General features: G+C 26.4%; 1 protein-coding gene across 3 annotated transcripts in view; it reads right to left on the bottom strand.

Annotated features, from left to right (window-relative positions):
• frmpd4 (FERM and PDZ domain containing 4) overlaps positions 1-20,330 on the bottom strand; it is a 93,609-nt gene that overhangs the window by 62,631 nt on the left and 10,648 nt on the right. The gene's annotated exons all lie outside the window — the stretch shown is intronic.

The following is a 20,330-nucleotide window of genomic DNA, read 5'->3' as shown; positions in this document are numbered from 1 at the left end:
AGTACTAAAATGACTAAATTAAAAATAAAATGACAAAGGTAAACTATAAAAAAAAAAATAATAATAATTCAAACAATCAATAACAACAAATAACACTGATTTGAGCTTTTTTGTTTGCTTGTTTGTTTTTTTTAAACCAGTCTTATGCATTTGTTAGCAATAATCAGTTCTTTAGAGTCTCTAAAAAAGAGGAAATAATAAAATGGGTTAAAAAAAAAATAAATAAAAAAATAAAGTACTAAAATGACTAAATCTGATATTTAAATAAATTAAAGTGAAACATAAATATTTAAAAAATTGCTAAAACTACAACTAAAATAAAAAAAAAACTGAAAGCACTCCTTCAAGGAAAATACAAAAATATTTGTAATTCAAACTAATAATAAAACATAATACTGATTTGAGCTTTATTTAACCCCATCTTATTTATTTGCTAGCAATAACCGGATCTTATAGTTTATGTCCATCAAGTCTCTAATATGAATAGAAAAAAAATAAATAAATAAATAATAAAACAAAAAACACCACACACACACACACACATTCAGAATGCAGAAATAAAATGAAATCTAAATAAAACTCATTTTATTTCCACTAAGTGCCAAGGAAGATTTCTCATTTTTAAACCAAGCGTTGTTAATGTTGATGTCAACTAAAAGTACTAAAAATTGCTTTTTGTAATATAGTAATATAAAAAAAACAAGCTGAAATAATATAAATAGTAAATTCAAAACTAAACAAAACATTAGCAAAATAATTTTAAAGTCCAAGCACTAAAATGACTAAATCTAAAATATATAAAACAAATTCAAATTTGAACTATTAAACTCGAAAACAAATAACACTGAGCTTTGAGCTTTATTTAATCCAGTTTTATTAATTTGTTTGCAATAATCAGATCTTTTAGTTTGTGCCCATCAAGTCTCTAATAAAAAGAGAAAATAATAAAATGGGTTATAAAAATAAATAAATAAATAAAAACCACACACTCCACAAGGTTATTCAATATATGAGCCAAAGTAATCACAAAGAAATCCCTTTCATTAACTGAAATAATGCAGAAATAAAATAAAATATAAATACCACATAAACGTAAAAAAAAAAAAAAAAAAAAAAAAATTATTAAAAAATAATAAAAAAAAAAAAAAAATTCAAAATATTATTAAATGTTATAATAGTATATAAATAACACTAAGACTGATGTATATATGTGGTGATGGATACGGTTACTATGATACAGAATTTCTGTCATTTCCATCAGCTGAAGATCTTGCAGGTATATTTCTCAGTCCTCGTTTTCACAGTGCTCTCATTAATGATAACAGCAGAGTGAAATCATCTTCAGGATTCACAGCACTGAAATGACTGAACATGTAAAGGAAGCTGGTAAAGCGGAATCTGTTGCCATGGCAGCACAAGCGTGCGTCTGTCTGTCTGTCTGTCTGTCTGTCTGTCTGTCTGTCTGTCTGTCTGTCTGTCTGTCTGTCTGTCTGTCTGTCTGTCTGTCTGTCTGTCTGTCTGTCTGTCTGTCTGTCTGTCTGTCTGTCTGTCTGTCTGTCTGTCTGTCTGTCTGTCTGTCTGTCTGTCTGTCTGTCTGTCTGTCTGTCTGTCTGTCACGACAATCAAACCAATATCTGCTAATTAGTAGTCCGACGTCGATCCTCAGTGTCAGTTTGTGTGAATCCCACAGAGAAACTGTCCAACACAACAGAGCTTCAGTCCTGACCGACAGGATCCTGCAAATTAAACCAAAGCTTAACAAGCTGCTCATTATTTCAACATTTCAACAGCAAAACTAGCCAAACCAATAACAACCATAATAAAATGTAGATTTCACAGGGCAACATCTTCATAAATATCTCATTAAAACATTATTTCTTTTCAAAATCACAAGTACTTATTTGGAACAAAAACACTGAAGTTCTCAGTTAAACACACTGCTCAAAAACCCTCAGTTTATATAAACAAAAATATTGAAGCAAACATTAGCATTTAGGTAAATATTTAATTGCTAGATTTAATAAAACATTTAATCACTTACTCACTTTGAATGAATCAATTAAATGTTTTATTTATTGTGAATAAGTATATTACGATTTAAATATACTATATTATATTATACACTACAGGTCAAAAGTTTCGAATAATTCAGATTTTATTATTATTATTATTATTATTATTATTATTATTATTATTATTATTTATTTATTTTTTTTTTAATGTTTAATATTTATTTATTAATGGTGAATAAATTCATTATAATTTAAATATAATATACACTACAGGTCAAATGTTTGGAGTAACTTTGATTTTTTAAATTTAATTTTTTTTTTTTTTTTTTTTTTGTAAATTTTCATTCATTCCTTCATTCCTTCATTTCTTCATTTCTTCATTCCTTCAGGTGAACAGGTTCATTAAGATTTGAATATAATATATACACTATACGTCAAAAGTCTGGAATAAATCAGATTTTTCTAATATTTATTTTTTTTATTTTATTTATTCATTGATTTATGTATTTATTTTTTGGTGAATAAGTTCATTAAATTTTGAATATACTCTAAAATTATATACTACTGGTAAAAAGTTTGAATTAATTCAGTTTTTTTAATGTAAATGTTCAATATTTATTTATTTATTATTGGTGAATAAGTTAATTAAAATTTGAATACATTATAATATGCATTACAGGTCAAACGTTCAGATTTTTTACATTTGTATTTATGTTTTATTTATTTAGGTGAATAAGTTCATTAAAATTGAAATATATTGTACACTACAGGTCAAAAGTTCGGAGTAATTCAGATTTTTTAAATGTTTAATTTTTAACTTTTTTTTGTTTGTTTTTTTTAATTCATCATTTTTCATTCATTCATTCATTTTTTTATTTACTTAGGTGAATAGGTTCATTAAGATTTGAATATAATATATTATGCACTACAGGTTAAAAGTCTGGAATAAATCAGATTTTTTTTCTAATTAATTAATGAATTAATTAAATTTATTTATTTATTTATGGTGAATAAGTTCATTAAACTTTGAATATATTCTAAAATTATATACTACAGGTCAAAAGTTTGGAATAATTCAGTTTTTTTATTTAATTTTCAATATTTATTTATTTATTTACTTATTTATTTAATTATTGGTGAATAAGTTAATTAGAATTGGAATATATTATAATATTATATACTACATGTCAAAAGATTGGAATAAATCAGATTCTTCTTTATTTTTACTTTATTTATGGTGAATAAGTTCATTAAAATGTTTTTCTTGAGCAGCAAATCAGCATATTAGAATGATTTCTATGAATGAATAAATTACATTTTAACAGATATTCACATAGAAAACAGCTATTTTAAATTGTAATAATATTTCACTATTTTTAAAGTATTTTTGAGCAAATAAACAGTCTTGGTGAGCAGAAGAGACTTCACTCAAACATACACTGTGCCCATTTGCAGACAGATATCGATTATGCAGCAGACAGTGGTAATAACAACTAGCGGCTGGTATGGTTGATATAATGCCAATATATACGCTTACATAATATAATTATAGCATCCACGGACATGATTTGCTTTCCCACAACATTTACTCGAAAAAACCCTTGAAAACTCTCCTCGTTTACATTTAAGCCATTATTACACCATCAACTGTAAAAGTGTTTCCTCCTGGACAATAACGCCATTATACAAGCATAAATGTTTAATATCTCGACCCGTGTCTCGCTGTAATTACTTCATCTTTTTGTTTGGCTGCTGAAGAGCCACACAGAAGTAGGATTCCAGCACATGAACCCGATCGCTCATGTATGCGCGCCATCAATAATTCAGTCTAGCGCAGGAACTCATCATGTTCCTCCAGTCGGGTTTCCATTCCAGCCGCGTTTCAGAGGTCCCGCCCTCCTTCAGCTCAACGGCCCACTGAACGCACACACGTCTCTTCCTGTTCAACTAGCGAATGTGTGAAGCTGTGTGAAGCGTTTTCCTTCTGAAGTCAATAGTGAACGCAGACCGAACGGGCCCAGAAAACAGACAGGATCACTGAATCCAGTCACAAAAATGGAATTTACAGTATAATGCAAACTGTAACAGAATTTGGCAACATTTGGATGGATAAATCAATTGTAGATGGTGATTCGGACTAGTGTCTGTAAATATTAAAGCGCAAAAGACTGCTATTGAAATATGAAGCTGCTCTGTCACTTCACCAGAATATTATATTATTTGAGGAAAACTATCATTAGACACACAGTTTCGCTACAAACTGACAAAATAAAACTTTGGGTTTACTTGAAGAAATTGTGACAGAAATATATTACTATTGAACAGAAAAATGTACTTCTCAAAATAATAATAATAATAATAATAATAATAATAATAATAATAATAATAATAAAATAATATTAAAGATTTAAGGAATATTATCATTTTCTGACATGTTTTAATTTTAACAGTAAACCTCTGTTGTGCAGCAAATAAATAAATGAATAATAGAACTTAAAATTTCCCCAAAAAAAAAAAAAGTTTATTTTGTTTGATTACCGCCAATATTGCAATTGCATTAAATGATAAATTCAGAAAAATTTCTGATAAAATAAAATTATTTAAATAAAATAAAAAAGAAAAAAAAGAAACCTACTAATTTGTTTTATTAATTTGTTATAGTTTTATTCATTCAATTGATTAGACATGTTTTTTTTTTTTTTTTTTTTAAATCATTAACAGAATCCAGAAAAAAAAAAGTAAACAGAAAAAAATAAAAATGATTTCTTAGGGCCCTAAAAATGCCATTTTTGTTAATCTTTTAATAAATCATTGTTCATTTGTATGTTTCAATTAGACATGCTTTTAAGTACCATTTTTTATAATTAATTTAACAAAAACAACATCCATAAAAACAGAATCTATAATTAATACTGATTAAACAAACAAACAAACAAACAAACAAACTGAATCCAGACAAATTTAAAAAAAATAAATAAAGTAAAAATAAAAGGAATTTGAAAATAATAATAATAAAAACAAAATTAGACTATTTAAAACAGAAAACAATTTTTTTTTATTTCTGTTAATTATTCTTTATTTCTGTTAAAATTAATATATTGTTTTTATTTATGAATTTATTGATTAGACATCTTTTTAATTAAAGTTTAATTAAACTTAAAATTTGGAAAAAAATAATTAAAAATGATTTCTTAGGGCCTTAAGTGTCATTTTTGTTAAACTTTTAACAAATTGTTGACAAAATCCAGACAAATAAAAATAAATAAATAAATAAAATTTGAAAATAATAAAAATAATAATAATAATAATAATAATAAAATACATAATTATAAAGTATAAAAGAGAAAACAAAATTGAAAAAAAAAAAAGAAACTGACAAAAAAAAAAATCATTTTATAGGGCCCCATTTATGTTAAAATTACTACATTTATTTATTCAGTTTTATGAATTTAATTGATTAGACATTTTTTGTTATACAAACAAACAAAAAAAAGAATCCAGACAAATTAAATAAAAAAAAAAAAAAAATGAATTTGGGAAAAAAAAATAACATTGAATTAAATAATAACAACAATAATAATAATAATAATAATAATAATAATAATAGCAGAATTTTCTGATTTAAAAAAAAAAAAAAAAAAAAAAAAAAAACTTTATATAGCCCCATTACTGTTAAAATTAATATCTTATTTTAAATTTGCTTTCAAAGTTTAATGAATTTAATGGATTAGATATGTTTGTTTGATTATTAAAACTTTAATTAAACTATTAAAGTAGTATCCAGACTAAAAAAAACAACATTAAAAAAAACATAGGGAAAATATGGGAGGAAAAAAAAAAAAAAACTAAATAAATAAATACAGTCCAATGGTAGAAATCAATGTCAGCCAGTAGATAACATTTATACAGTGGATTATAGCACATTTTTAAAATGAGACCAGAATAAAACACTAGTCCACTCAAATACAGTCTCACAAACTCCCACTTACAGTACAGACAGATACGTTCAGTGTAATGACTGTGATTTAGCCGTCACGTCGCTCGAGACCCGACATCAGTAAAACCAGCACTTCTATTCCTTCTAAATGCAAGACTGTGGCGTGTAGTAACTCATTTAGCAAAGCAAAGCAGAGGCAGATTATAACAAAGCAGCACGCAGACGAGATGATGTAACCGACGGGCAGATGGAAAAATCGCAGCTCCATCTCAGAGGAAGACAGAGATGCGAGAGCGAGCGCGGGTCAGAATACATGAGGACGGATGAGCAGCTGGGGAAATGAGTCTGTCCTGATACTGCAAATGGGTTGTTGTCAGGTAATATGCAGCTCCGCTTCAAGAACACTTCACGCTCGCGTCTGGAGACTAGTGTACTTCACTTCAGTGCTAATGATACACAACCGTCAGGGACGACCACATCACTGAAACACCGATGAAAATACCTTCAACTTAAAAATAAATGATATAAAAACCATAAATACTGTAAAAAATAGATCAACTATAAACACTGCAGTCACGCACTGCTGAATACCGTTTAAACATTTTTTTTTTAAAGTGTGAAAAATATAATTGCATCAACATTTAATGGTACAAAATGAATAGTTCCTGGCTTATATTTATTTGTTGCATGGAAAGTTTAAAATAAAAAAAAAAAATTAAAAATTAATTTTAACAGTAAACTACTGTAGTGCAGCAAAAAAAGAAAAAAAAAAAAAAAAAGAAAGTTAAGTTTTTATTTGATAATATTTAAAAAAGTTAAATTGTTAAATGTTCATGAATTTATTTGATTACCACCAATAATGCAAGTATTTATTATTATTATTATTTTTAATAACACAATTTCTGATATTCTTAAAATAAAATAAAATAAAATAAAATAAAAATAAAACAAAACAAGGACTTACTGATTTGTTTTATTAACTTGTTATATTTTTATTAATTTAACTGATTAGACATGCTTTTCTAAACCAGTAACACAGAATCTGGAAGAATAAAATAAAATAAAATAAAATAAAATAAAATAAAATAAAATAAAATAAAATAAAATAAAATAAAATAAAATAAAATAAAATAAAATAAAATAAAACAGAAAAAACTTAAATTGTTGTAAATTAGAAATGCTCTTTGATTACCAAATTTTTGGTTAAAAAAATGTTTTTACACTGTAAAAAGTTTGTTTTACAAGAAATAACTTTCGTAAAATTCACATTTAATTTAATGTCACTTGAGGTTTCTTTGCAATTATTTATATATAAATAATTTAAATAATTTTCAAGGTACTATTTTTGCATAAATGTTAATAAATTAGCATTTAATTAGACATCCTTTTATTTTTAACATTTAATTAAACCATTAAAAATCCCCAAAATCTAGAAAAATTACAACAGAATTTCTAAATACATAAATAAATGAATTTTAAAAGTACTATTTTTGTATATTTTGTATAGTTTTGTTGATTAACATTTAAATATTTGATTAGACATTCTTTTTGATAAAATTGAACAAATTTAATTAACCCATTAAAAATCCACAAAGAATTTCCACAGAATTTCTGAACTTCTAAATAAATAATTTTAAAAGGTACTTTTTTTTTGTATAAATGTTACTAAATTAACTATTATTTGAGCAATCTTTAAAAACTTTAAAAATTATTTAAAATTTAAACAAAAATTACAACAAAATTTCTAAGGGGGAAAAAAAACATTTTTTGTATAAATTTAAAATTGTTAACATTTATGAATTTAACAAACATCCTTTCTGAGTATTAAAATTTACTTAAACTATTAAAACTCTATCAAGAATAAAAATAAAAAAAGGATGAAAATGTAATTTTGGGGGAAAAAACGATTTTAAGCAATTTTTTTACTTAAAAAAAAAACTGATACATACAGTATTTTAATATAAAATGAATCAGACTTATAAGTTTGATCAATCCATCGGCTTTTTCTATTTCACAGCGCTCGTCACAATACATTCTGGGATTGTCTTTTCCATAAAGGACACTTTTTTATGGCTAAAATGAGGTATAATTATGCTGCCTACTACTTGGAACAGCCTTCATGTCTGGAATAAGTCCAGATGCCTTAAAATGCTGCCTACGTAGGCAGCACACTACATTTGGAACAATGCAAAGCTTTTAAAACGAACATTTTAAGACTTATTGCAAATTACATAATATCTGCATTTCACTCTTCTACAATAATGTTCAAATGCATTACAGATGCACAAACGGGCGTCTCAGATACGGCGGAAGCGACTGTGTTCGCGCTGATCCTGACAGTGACGTGACGCAGGCCGTCATTAAAGCGCTGGAGAAACGCCGGCGTACGGCTGTAAGATGCTCAGCTGCGAGCCGCCAGCGATCGGCTCTGTTATTTGAGAGCTTCATGAGAGCCGGATGGTCCAGCTGGGGAACACCGCTAATGACGGGCCACCGCAGACGCCCGCTGTAATAACAGCGTTGCTAATGAACGCTTCACGCGCGCATACTCCACTAGAACCGACGCCTGTGGCACATCACGTCAAGTGCTGCTCATAAAAATGCAAACGGGAAATACAAACGCTGCTGTCGGGTTTTAATTCAGCTTCTAAACGCATATTTCCCACTGTCTTCCTGTTATGCTTCAATTAGCATAATTATGAGTTTCTGTCATTTATTCGCCCTCGCGTCGCTCCGAACCTGTGCGGTTCACTTTCTTTTTACTGTTGAATGCAAAAGATGATATTTAGGTTTTTGCTCACAAAATTAAAGACAATGGGATCCAAAGTTCTCATTTAGTTTGTTTAATAATCAATTAATTACTCAAATGTATATAATAAATCTACACTGAGTTGTATATAAACATTTAAATTGCCCATGGCTCCTTTTTTTTTTTTGTATATAAAATACAATTTTCTACACCAATTTGTTGTTGAAAATATAAACATTTAAACAGTTATAAAAAAGTTTTTACTACAGATTTTTTCAAACATACATTGAAAGACATGAAGTACACAGAAAAAAACTTTTTCTAAGTTGTAAATAATGCAAATATACCATTTCAGTTTTATATTTCAAAATGTCACACTGGTTTCAATGTTATTTGCATGTCTTCATAATTATTTGTGAAATTTACTAGCAATTTCAGAGTGAAAATAGCTTCTAAACTAAATTTTATTCAGTGTAAAGATAATATTTTTTCCAAAAAAAATAAAAATAAATAAAAACACTTGAAATAAATTAACATGAAATGAAATCAAATAAAATACAAAGCTTAATTTCAGCTGGTTGAAAACATTTTTCTTTTTTTTTTTTTTTTTACTTGATATACCAAAATAACCAAACTAAAACAGAAAAAAAAAGATACTTAAGTTAACTTGAGTTTACTTGCATGTCTTTGTAATTTTTTGCGAAATTTACTAGCAATTTCAGAGTGAAAATTATATAATGTATATAATATAGTTTAAAAAAAAAAAAAAACACAAAATAAGTTAACATCATTAACTGAAATCAAAATACAAAACTTAATTCTTTTTTTTTTAACTTGATATACTAAAACTAAACTAAAACGCAAAAACACTTTTTCTAAGTTGTAAATAATGCAAAGAATCTATTTCAGTTTTATATTTCAAAATGTCACACTCTTTTCAATGTTACTTGCATTTCTTCGTAATTATTTGTGAAATTTACTAGCAATTTCAGAGTGAAAACAGCTTCTAAACCTAATTTTATTCAGTGTAAAGACAGAATATTTTTTCCAAAAATCCAAAAAAAAACCCAAAACACTTGAAATAAATGAACATGAACTGAAATCAAATAAAATACAAAACTTAATTTAAGCTGGTTGAGAACATCTCATTTTTTTGACTTGATATAATAAAATAACCAAACTGAAACAGAAAAAAAAAAACTTAAGTATATAATGTATATAATATAATGAATTTAACTTCATATACTAAAACAACTAAACTAAAATGGAAATACATTTTCCAAGTTGTAAATAATGCAAAGATACCATTTCAGTTTTCTATTTAAAAATTTCACACTCAGTTTAACGTTACTTGCACGTCTTTGTAATTATGTGTTAAATTTACTACCAATTTCTGAGTAAAAATTGTTATTTATTCAGTGTAAAGATAAAATATTCTTCAAAAAATGTACTAAAAACAAATCAACAAGAAAAAACACAAACTTAAAATAAGTTAACATTAGGTGAAATCAAATAAAATACATAAATTAATTTTTTTAATGTTAACTTAATTTCAACTAGTTGAAAACATTATTGTTACTATTTCAGTTATCAATTTCAAAAGTTCACACTCAATTTAATGTTACTTGTAACGAAAATAAAAAAAAAAAAACTACAAACTAAAACAAAAAAAGATTTTATTAATTAAAATGATTAAATGAAATTATTAAATTATTCAATAAAAGTATAAAAAAAATAATATAATAGTATATACAGTAGCATAATATAACATTGTTCAAAATATCTACTATTGTGTTCTACAGAATAAATTCATACAGGTTTGGAACAACATGCAAGGGAGTAAATTATGAAAAAAAAAAAAAAAAAAAAAAAAAAATCAAACTGGAATATTAAAACATTGGCAAATAAAGCACCGTGTCCATCCCTGTGTTTAAAAAAAATAAATAAAAAATAAAAACACTTTACTTATGCGAAAAAAAATAGTGCATAAAATAAATGTGCAAATAATTGGAATTTGCGTTATAGATAAATAAATCAATAAAAAAAAGTGAATAAAGCTACACGTTTTCAAAATAATAAAATCTTCACTTCCTGGAAAACTGGCGCAAGCATCAATAATTTACACTGTAAGTGTGTTTCCATCATAGTTTATGCATGATTTCTGACCAGTCTGTCTCCATTGAGCACATACAGTACATTTTTATATGCATTTTGCAAAGATTTTATGCACATCCTGGCATTTCCATCCAGCATTTTTTATGCAATATCCCAAAAATCATTTGCATTATGTGGACGGAAACATAGCTACTGTTGTTTTCTGAAATATGTCAAAAACCAATTCATAACGCAACACAACCTGCACTGCTTTAGCCAATAATTTGCTTCTGTTTTATGCACTTGCAGTGTTTCGGGTAGTACAGCTTTGTCCTGGAGACAACGTGCTACAAAATATTTAAAATCTGAACAATTCTAACAAAAGTTAGTGTCTGCTTGAGCTCATAAATATTCTGCACATGCATCACTCTCTGCCTGGCACATCCTGTTCCTTCTGGTGTGAACAATGAACGTGGAGAAACCTTCAGAACAGGTCACATGGAAAAAAAACAACAACAGGCAGCAAAGCATGCATCTCATTATAACTGAACGCCAGACAAGAGAGCATTAAATCACAGCCAAACTGACCAAAACCTGCACAGCTGGTTAAGACAAGAACACATTTTGTCACATTTAACACCAAAATCAACAGAAAAAGTTGCACTGTTATAATGAATCATAATGAAAATTATTTTTCACATTATTTTCATGACAATTAAACACCCAATTTCTCATTATGGTCATGCATTTAGGGTAAAATGTGATTTGGACGTATTTGCACAGCACTGTTTTGTTACAACATTTTACAAATGCCAAAAAAGGTGATGCAATTGTTAATTTTCATTTGCAAAAATCTCATAAAGGGGGAACAAGCATTTGCACTGATAAATGTGATTATAATTGTAGTCATAATGGTAATTGTTAGAGGCCAGAGGAAAATAAAGCCGTTTGGATCCCATCTGCTGTGATTTTGGAGATCATCTCAGCAGCAGCAGCATTTCCTACAGCTCTCTAAATACTGCTGTAACGAGAGCCTCACATCAGTTTTACAAACAAGACTGTCAACAACAGGCCACTTCAGTGGTTTCACAATAGTGCATCCAGAAATGAAAACGGTGTCAAAAATTACGATGAAAAATATTAGTTTACAATTTTTTTCCAAGACTAAAACGAGATGACACAACATGCAATACTGACAAAAAAAAAAAAAAAAAAAAAAAAAAAAAAAAAAAAAAAATTGTAGTTAAAAAGATATATATATAAAAAAACCAGTTTACAAATCCTCTTAATATTTTTATTTAAATTTAATATTTTTACTTAAGTAAAAAAAAAAAAAACACTCTCCTCAAGATTTTGCGGTTGCCAGATGTCATTTCCCATTATTTTCATGACAATTAAGGTTTAAATGCATTTGAACCCTTTCAGTTTTTGTAATTCTCATTATTGCCAGATGTCAGAACTTTTTTAGGACTTAAAAACTTAGAATTTGTAGAATAAAAAAAAAAAAAAAAAAAAAAAAAAAAAAAAAAAAAAACACTCCACAAGATTTTATAGCTGCGGTTGCCAGATATCAAGAGCTTAAATCCCCCATCAGAGCTTTTTTTTATTATTATTAAAAGGACACATTTCTGTCCAGTGTTTTATTTTATCTCCTGTATAATCTTTGATCATTTTTAATTTAGTATTAGTCCTCTGTCAAATGTCATTTTTAATTTGAATTTGAATTTCACCTGCACTACTGGTTAAAACTTTAACACATTTTTTCCATTTCAGCAGATACAGCACAGTATTCGTACAGGAGAAACCTGCCATGAACATGTTTAGGTCACATTTAACATCAAAATCAACAGAAAAAGTTGCATAGTTATAATCTGCATAAAGAAAATTATTTTCCCATTATTTTCATGACAATTAAGCACCCAGTTTCTCATTATTGTCATGCATTTGAACATTTTTCTTTCAGTTTTTGTAATTCTCATTATTCCCAGCGTTGATTCAAGTTTTCATATCTGCGGTTGCCAGATGTCAAGGTTTAATTCCCCCTATCAGAACTTTTAGGACTTAAAAACTTAAAACTTGTGGAGACTTGCGGAGGATTTAAAAAAAAAAAAAAAAAAAAAAACTCCACAAGCTTTTATAGCTGCGGTTGCCAGATATCAAGAGCTTAAATCCCCCATCAATCTTTTTAAAGGACACATGTCTGTCCAGTGTTTCATTTTATCTCCTGAATAATCTTTGATCTTGTTTTTCATTTAGTATTATTCCTCTGTCAAATGTAATTTTTATTTGAATTTAAAAGAATTTGAATTTCACCTGCATTACTGGTTAAAACTTTAACACGTTTCGTCCATTTCAGCAGATACAGCATAGCATTTGTACAGGAGAAACCTGATTTCTTTTGAAATCTAAAACACATTAAAAATAAAATCTGTTTATTATAGTTCACTAAAACTGAAACCATAAAAATGTTACTTAAAAAAAAAAAAAAAAAAAAAAAAAAAAACATGAACTGAAATTAAACAAACAAAAAAAAATAAATAAAATAAATAATTCTCATTTTCATTTAGTTTAATTTGATGTACTAAAACAACCAAAACTGAACTAAAAATTAATATAATGATATAATGTGTTTGTTATAATGTCTAGTGTATTAATGTCCAAAAACACACAACAAAATTAATAAAAATTTAACTAAAAAGAAAATGGGAAATAAAAACCAACTCAAAATATTATCTCACTTAGCACACACATTGAAGTCCATATGAGCTGTGCAATAAGCCTTCTGAACTCAACACAATATCATTTGCAACAATATATGTGGTCTTTGAATAAAGACCACAATTATAGAATATGAGTTTGAAACAACATGAGGAAATAACCTTAATTTTTGGATAAACTTTTCGTTTCATCAAGCATGTATGCACGTTTGACTCATGATTTCCATTTCCAGATCTTAAGATAAAAGCATGCGGCACAAGATCCAGCAGTAACGGGAGTTGAGCTCCTCCATCAATGTGAAAGTGCATCTGTGAGCAGAAACTGCCAGACATTGGTGTTGTTGTTGGTCAAGGCTGTTTCTGCTCCTCACGCGTGTTTTAATCCAGACTCTATTCTCAGCACCGCTTCACTTCAGCAGAGAAGACACGTAGAGACGCATGAATTAAAGATGATGCTTTCATAACTCTCCAAAGTGCTACTTTTCAAGCACTGTCTTAGAAATAAGATGAAGCGCTCCTTAACCTTCAGTCCAGTTCGGCAAAGTCCAAACGCACAAAACACACACGGCCACATCTGCTGCTTGAACTTTTTACACTTGAAGATACATTGAAGCCTTAAAAGCCTTATTTGTCAACTTCATTTATTTAGTCCCCTGATATTTTTCTTCTGTAAGAGCCATTGTTTGAAGGAGATTACAAATCCATCAGATTTATAAGAGTTTATAAGAACACAAGAACAGCAGGATCACTTCAGAAAGATCACATGACAATCAACATGCTGTTCAGTGGAACAAAAACATATTTATTCATCCTCATATTCATGCAGACTTTTATGTTTGTATTTTATCAGATTCAGAACAGAGTGACCAGGAAAAAATAAATAAATAAACAATAAAAAAATAAATAAATCAGATAAGAATCAGATTAGAACTTTTCAAAGCTTGCAAATAGGACCAGACTTATTTTAATATCATAATATTATATGGCAATATATATTATATGGTACTGCTATAATAGTTTTAGTTTTATTAATATTTTAGTCATATTTTCAATTAGTTTTCTCTTTTTTGTTTTCCAAGTTTTAGTAATATTGTGTGTCGGACATTTTATTATTGGTTTAATATGTCTAGATTTGTTTATTAAATATGTTTTATTGTAGCTTTAGTTTTGGCCTTGGCTAAACTAGCTGAAACTAAAATAAATAAATAAATAAATAAATAAATAAATAAATAAATAAATAAATGTTTTGTTCTATTTTATTTTAGTTCAAGAATATTTTATTTTAAATAGCAAAAAAACAAATTATTGCAGTAGTTCATTATTTTATGGTTTTAGTTTTAGGTAATTAATAGGACAACATGACTAACACAAAACCAAAAATCACTACAACAAATTAATTTCTAAAATTCTTTTTTGTTTTTTTTTTTTTTTTTAATAAATTTTATTTTACTGTGAAATAATACAATAATAATATTTCTTATTTTGTTTTTATTCATATTATTTTCCATTTTTATTTTATTTTATTTCAATTTATTTAAATTGTGCTGCCCTACAAACAAGCAAAGCAAACCAAACCAGTTTTTTTTTTCCATTTTTTCCTCAAATTGGGCAGCTATAATAGAAAATCATATTTTAAAAATGTATGTTTTCCATATATGTAGACTTGTTTTTATTCAGTTTTATCATCATTTTAAATTTTCTATAGCTATTATTATTTACATTTTATTTTCATTTTATAAGTGAATTTAAATAAATTTTATTTTATTTTATCCAAATTGTGCAGCCCTACAAACAAGCACAACAAACCAGGATTTTTTAAAAATAAATAAATAAACAAACATACAAACAATCACATTTAAGCAACCACATTAACAAATTCCCTCAAATAGTGCAGCTTTAAAAAAAATAAAAAATAATAATCTAAAAATCCATGTTTTCCACAAAAAAAAAAAAAAAAAAAAAAAAAAAAATCACATTTTACCAACCACATTAACAAAATTTGTGAAATTTTTTTTTTTTTTTTCAAAAACATCCCTCAAAATTTCAATGTTTTCCATATATATAGACTTGTTTTTATTAATTTTCCCCATTTTTATTTACTATAGCTATAATTTATTTTATTTTATTTTTATATAAACTGTGCAACCCTACAAACAAGCACAGCAAACCAGGATTTTTTTTTTTTAAATAAACAAATAAAAATAAAAGAAAGAAATTAAACACATTTTAACAAAGTTCTTTGTCCATTTTTCCCTCAAATTGTGCAGCTCTAGTAGAAAATCATATTAAAATTCTCAAAATTGTTTTTATTAATTTCCCCCATTTTTATTTACTATAGTGATAACTTTTTATTTTATTTTATTCCAAATTGTGTAGCCCTACAAACGAGCACAGCAAAGCTTTTTTTTAAAATAACCAAACAAACAAAAAACAAACAAACAAACAAACAAACAAACAAGCATTCACATTTTACCAACCAACACAAAAAAAAAAAAAAAAAAAAAAAAAAAAACAGTTTTTCCTCCTCCATTTTTTCCCCTCAAATTCTGCAGCTCTAATAAAAAAAATCATATTTGAAAAAAAAAAAAAAAAAAATCCCACAAAATTTCCATATTTTCCATATGTAGACATTGTGTATGTACCTCAGTTTCCCCATTTTGTAATCCAAGGAACAAAAACAGTATAGGTTTGCATCAACTGGAGCGCATGGAGAGTAAATAATGACAGAACTTCCATTTTTGCAGACTCTGCTTATTAACACATTAAATCATAAAAGGGTTCTCAGCAGAATTTGAACGTTTTGTGAAACATTTCAACATCAACTCAATTTTTCCCCCATGCAACACAAATCAGCAGCGGTTTCATTTAAGCTTCAACCAAACACATCTTGGCTAAACATCCTCACAAGCTCACATGAGTCCACAACAAGTAGTCCTCTTTGAAAACATCTGAAGGCCCTTCACACCAACACATTCATTCTTTCACACACAAAGCCAATGCAAAGCTGCTGGATGAAATAAAGAGCTCCTCTATACATTTATAATCTGTTTTAATACTGCGTGATTATTGTGGAGAATAAACAGGCTGTCATTATAAACACTGGACGGTGGCGACGATGCCAGCGAGATCCAGGGGCCAATCCTTTAGGAGGATTAGCTGGGATAAAATCAAGAAAAATCAAACAAGCCAAACAGGTTATGGAGTTTAGACGGTCACAGGGATGAAATGAGCTTAACCGGACGCCACTGCGCATGCACACGGCTTATATGTTACGCCACTGTATGGACGGAGGCAAATTAAATCACAAAGCACTATTCTCATCATCAACCTACATGGGCTTTATAATGGCCCATACCGATATCTACAGAGGAGAGCTGCTTATACGCTCATAAATAATACAATGACAGACGAAAAGCTACACAAAAATGCTGAAAACGAAAGCTTGAGAGATATGCATACATTTTTGTTTATTTAACTTACTGAATTTAGAACTAATGCCATGTAAAAATAAAATTAATTAATTAATAAATTAATTAAAAATAAAAATTTAAATTTATAAATAAATATGCAGTATATATTTTAAGTAATTAATTACTGAAATTACTAATAACTAAAATAATTACTAAATACTTAAATACTCAAATTTGTAGATATTTTATTTATGTGTTAAAATATCCTTCAAATGTAGTGATTTCACATCACATATTTTGTTCTATGCTCACTTGCAGTATTTAGTTCTTTGTTTTTTGGGGTTTTTTTTTTATAAATCTTCTGTACAAATCAATGTTAAATTGACCTCCAAATCTTCTGCTTAGTCAATGGATAATGCACAAATGTCTGTTCATTTAAAAATACTGAATTTAAAACAAATACCAAAATTTAAAAAAAATATAAATAAATAAATAAATAAATAATTCAACAAATACAAAAATATTCATTTCTAAATAAAAATATGCAACTATATTTAAATAAATGATATAAATAAAAAATAAATATTTAATTTATATACATTTATATGTAAAAAAATAAATAAAAACGTAGATAAAAATAAATATTTATAAATAAATGCCAAAGGTTCATAATTTATATAATAAAGTCTGCCTGCCTATGTAAATAAATTCCATAAATAATACACACACACACACATTATATACAGTTGTAAAAAAAAAAAAAAAAAAAAAAAAAAGAAAAAGCTAAGTATTTTTAAAATGACCAAAATATTTTTTTATAAATAAAATACATTGTAAATAAAACTAAAATATTTTTATAGCCTATAATAATACGTCCACTGTTGTGAAAAAATGGACACATTTCACATTTAAAATACTGAATTAGAATAAATATGTTTAAAAAAAAGCTAAATATTTTTAAATTATCAATATATTTTTTATAAATAAAATACGTTATAAAAAATATTTTTTTATAGCCTATAATAATTTGTCTACTGATGCTGCAGTAACTTCCAAATCTACTGCTTAGTCAAAAGATAACGCATAAATGTAAAATTTTAAATTACAATAAATATTATGCAATAAAGGTTAAACATTTTTATTATAAATATAAATTAAATTAAGGTAAATAAAATAGATATTTTTATAAATAAAATAGTTTATAATACATAATAAATAAATACTGAATTTCTTATATTTTATATCGTTTTTTTCTATTACTACAGGAACCTCCAAATCTACTGCTTAGTCAAAGGATAATGCACAAATTTAAAATGCTGAATTACAATAGATAATATGCAAAAAAGTCAAAACATTTTTATTGTAAATATAATTAAAAAAAAAAAAAAAAAACGTAAATAAAAATGTATAGTTTTTATAAACAAAATAGATTATAATTAATAAATAAATAAATAAATAAATGCTGAATTTCTTATATTTTATATAGTTTGTCTTCTATTACTACAGTAACCTCCAAATCTACAGCTTACTCGAAACAAAGCACAAATTTAAAATACTGAATTAAAATAAATATTATGCAAAAAAAGGAAGGCAAAATATTTTTATGATAAATATAAGCAAAAATTTACGTAAATAAAAACAGATTGTTTTATAAATAGATTATAATAAATAAACACTGCATTTCTTATTTTTATATAGTTTGTCTTCTGTTACTACGGAAACCTCCAAATCTACTGCTTAGTCAGTGTATAATGCACAAATTTAATATTATGCAAACAATAAATATTATGCAAAAATAAAGGCAAAATACAAGCAAAAATTTACGGAAATACAAACAGATTGTTTTATAAATAGATTATAATAAATAAACACTGCATTTCTTATTTTTATATAGTTTGTATTCTGTTACTACAAGAACCTCTAGATCTACTGTTTAGTCAAAGGAAAATGCACAAATTAAAATACTGAATTACAATAAATATTATGCAAAATAAAAATTTTTTTTTTTAAAAAAAGGCAAAATATTTTTATGATAAATATAAATAAAATTAACGTAAATAAAAATAGATTTTTATAAACAAAATAGATTACAATAAGTAATAAATAAATATTCAATTTCTTATATTTTATATGGTTTGTCTGCTGCTACCAAATCTACAGCTTAGTCAATGTATAATGCACAGATTTGTTAATTTTAAAATTCTGTATTAGAATACTGTTTAAAAAAAGCAAAACAAATGTTTATAATTTAAAAAACGTATATGTAATTAACACAGATATTTTAAAATTATTATAAACAACACATAAATAAATACTTTTTAAAGATCAAGGTGTCTACTGTTGCTACAGTAACCTCCAAATCTACTGCTTAGTCAATGTATAATGCACAAATTTAATATTCTGAATTACAATAAATATTATGCAAAAAAAGTCTAAACATTTTTATTATTAATATAAATAAAAAACATAAATAAAAAAAGATTTTATAAACAAAATGGGTTATAATAAATAATAAATAAATACTGAATTTCTTATATTTTGTAAAGTTTGTCTTTTGTTACTACAGTAACCTCCAAATCTACTGCTTAGTCAAAGGATAATGCACAAATTTAAAATACTGAATGACGATAAATATTATGCAAAAAAGGCAAAACATTTTTATTACAAATATAAATTTTAAAAAAAAAGTGTAAATAAAAAGATATTTTTATACACAACATAGATTATAATAAATAAATAAATGCTGAATTTCTTATATTTTATATAGTTTGTTTTTCTTTACCACAGGAGCCTCCAAATCTACTGCTTAGTGAAAGGATAATGCACAAATTTAAAATACTGAATGACAATAAATATTATGCAAAAAAGGCAAACCATTTTCACTATAAATTTAAATAAAAAATAAATATCATAAATAAAAATAGATTTTTAAAAACAAAATATAAATGTATAATGCACAGATTTCTGTTAATTTTAAAGTGTTAAAAAAAGCAAAACAAATATTTATAATTAAAAATATATACATGTATATGTAAATAAAATAGATATTTTATAAATAAAACACATTTATCATAAATAACATATAAATAAATACTTTTTTAAAGAACAATGTGTCTACTGTTGCTACAGTAACCTCCAAATCTACTGCTTAGTCAATGCAAAACGCACAGATTTCGACCAGTGTGAAGTGATTGACTGTTTCTGGAGCTTCCAGATTTCATTTTCACCATCGCACTGAGCGCCAGCTGCAACATTCAGCATTATCCCTCAGTAAAAAAAGCGTTTTAACGAGAAAGCACATAAGGAACGAACAGAGCCTTAACAGATGCACTCAGCTCTGAATGAATGAGGAGAGGAGATGCGACAGCGGCGCTATCAATCCCCGTGACATCACTACTGCATGTTTCCCGT

This window comes from Labeo rohita, chromosome 9 (genome assembly GCF_022985175.1).
Source record: "Labeo rohita strain BAU-BD-2019 chromosome 9, IGBB_LRoh.1.0, whole genome shotgun sequence".
In the NCBI taxonomy this organism is placed as follows: Eukaryota; Metazoa; Chordata; class Actinopteri; order Cypriniformes; family Cyprinidae; genus Labeo; species Labeo rohita.
This window is presented reverse-complemented; position numbering and strand designations above follow the sequence as displayed.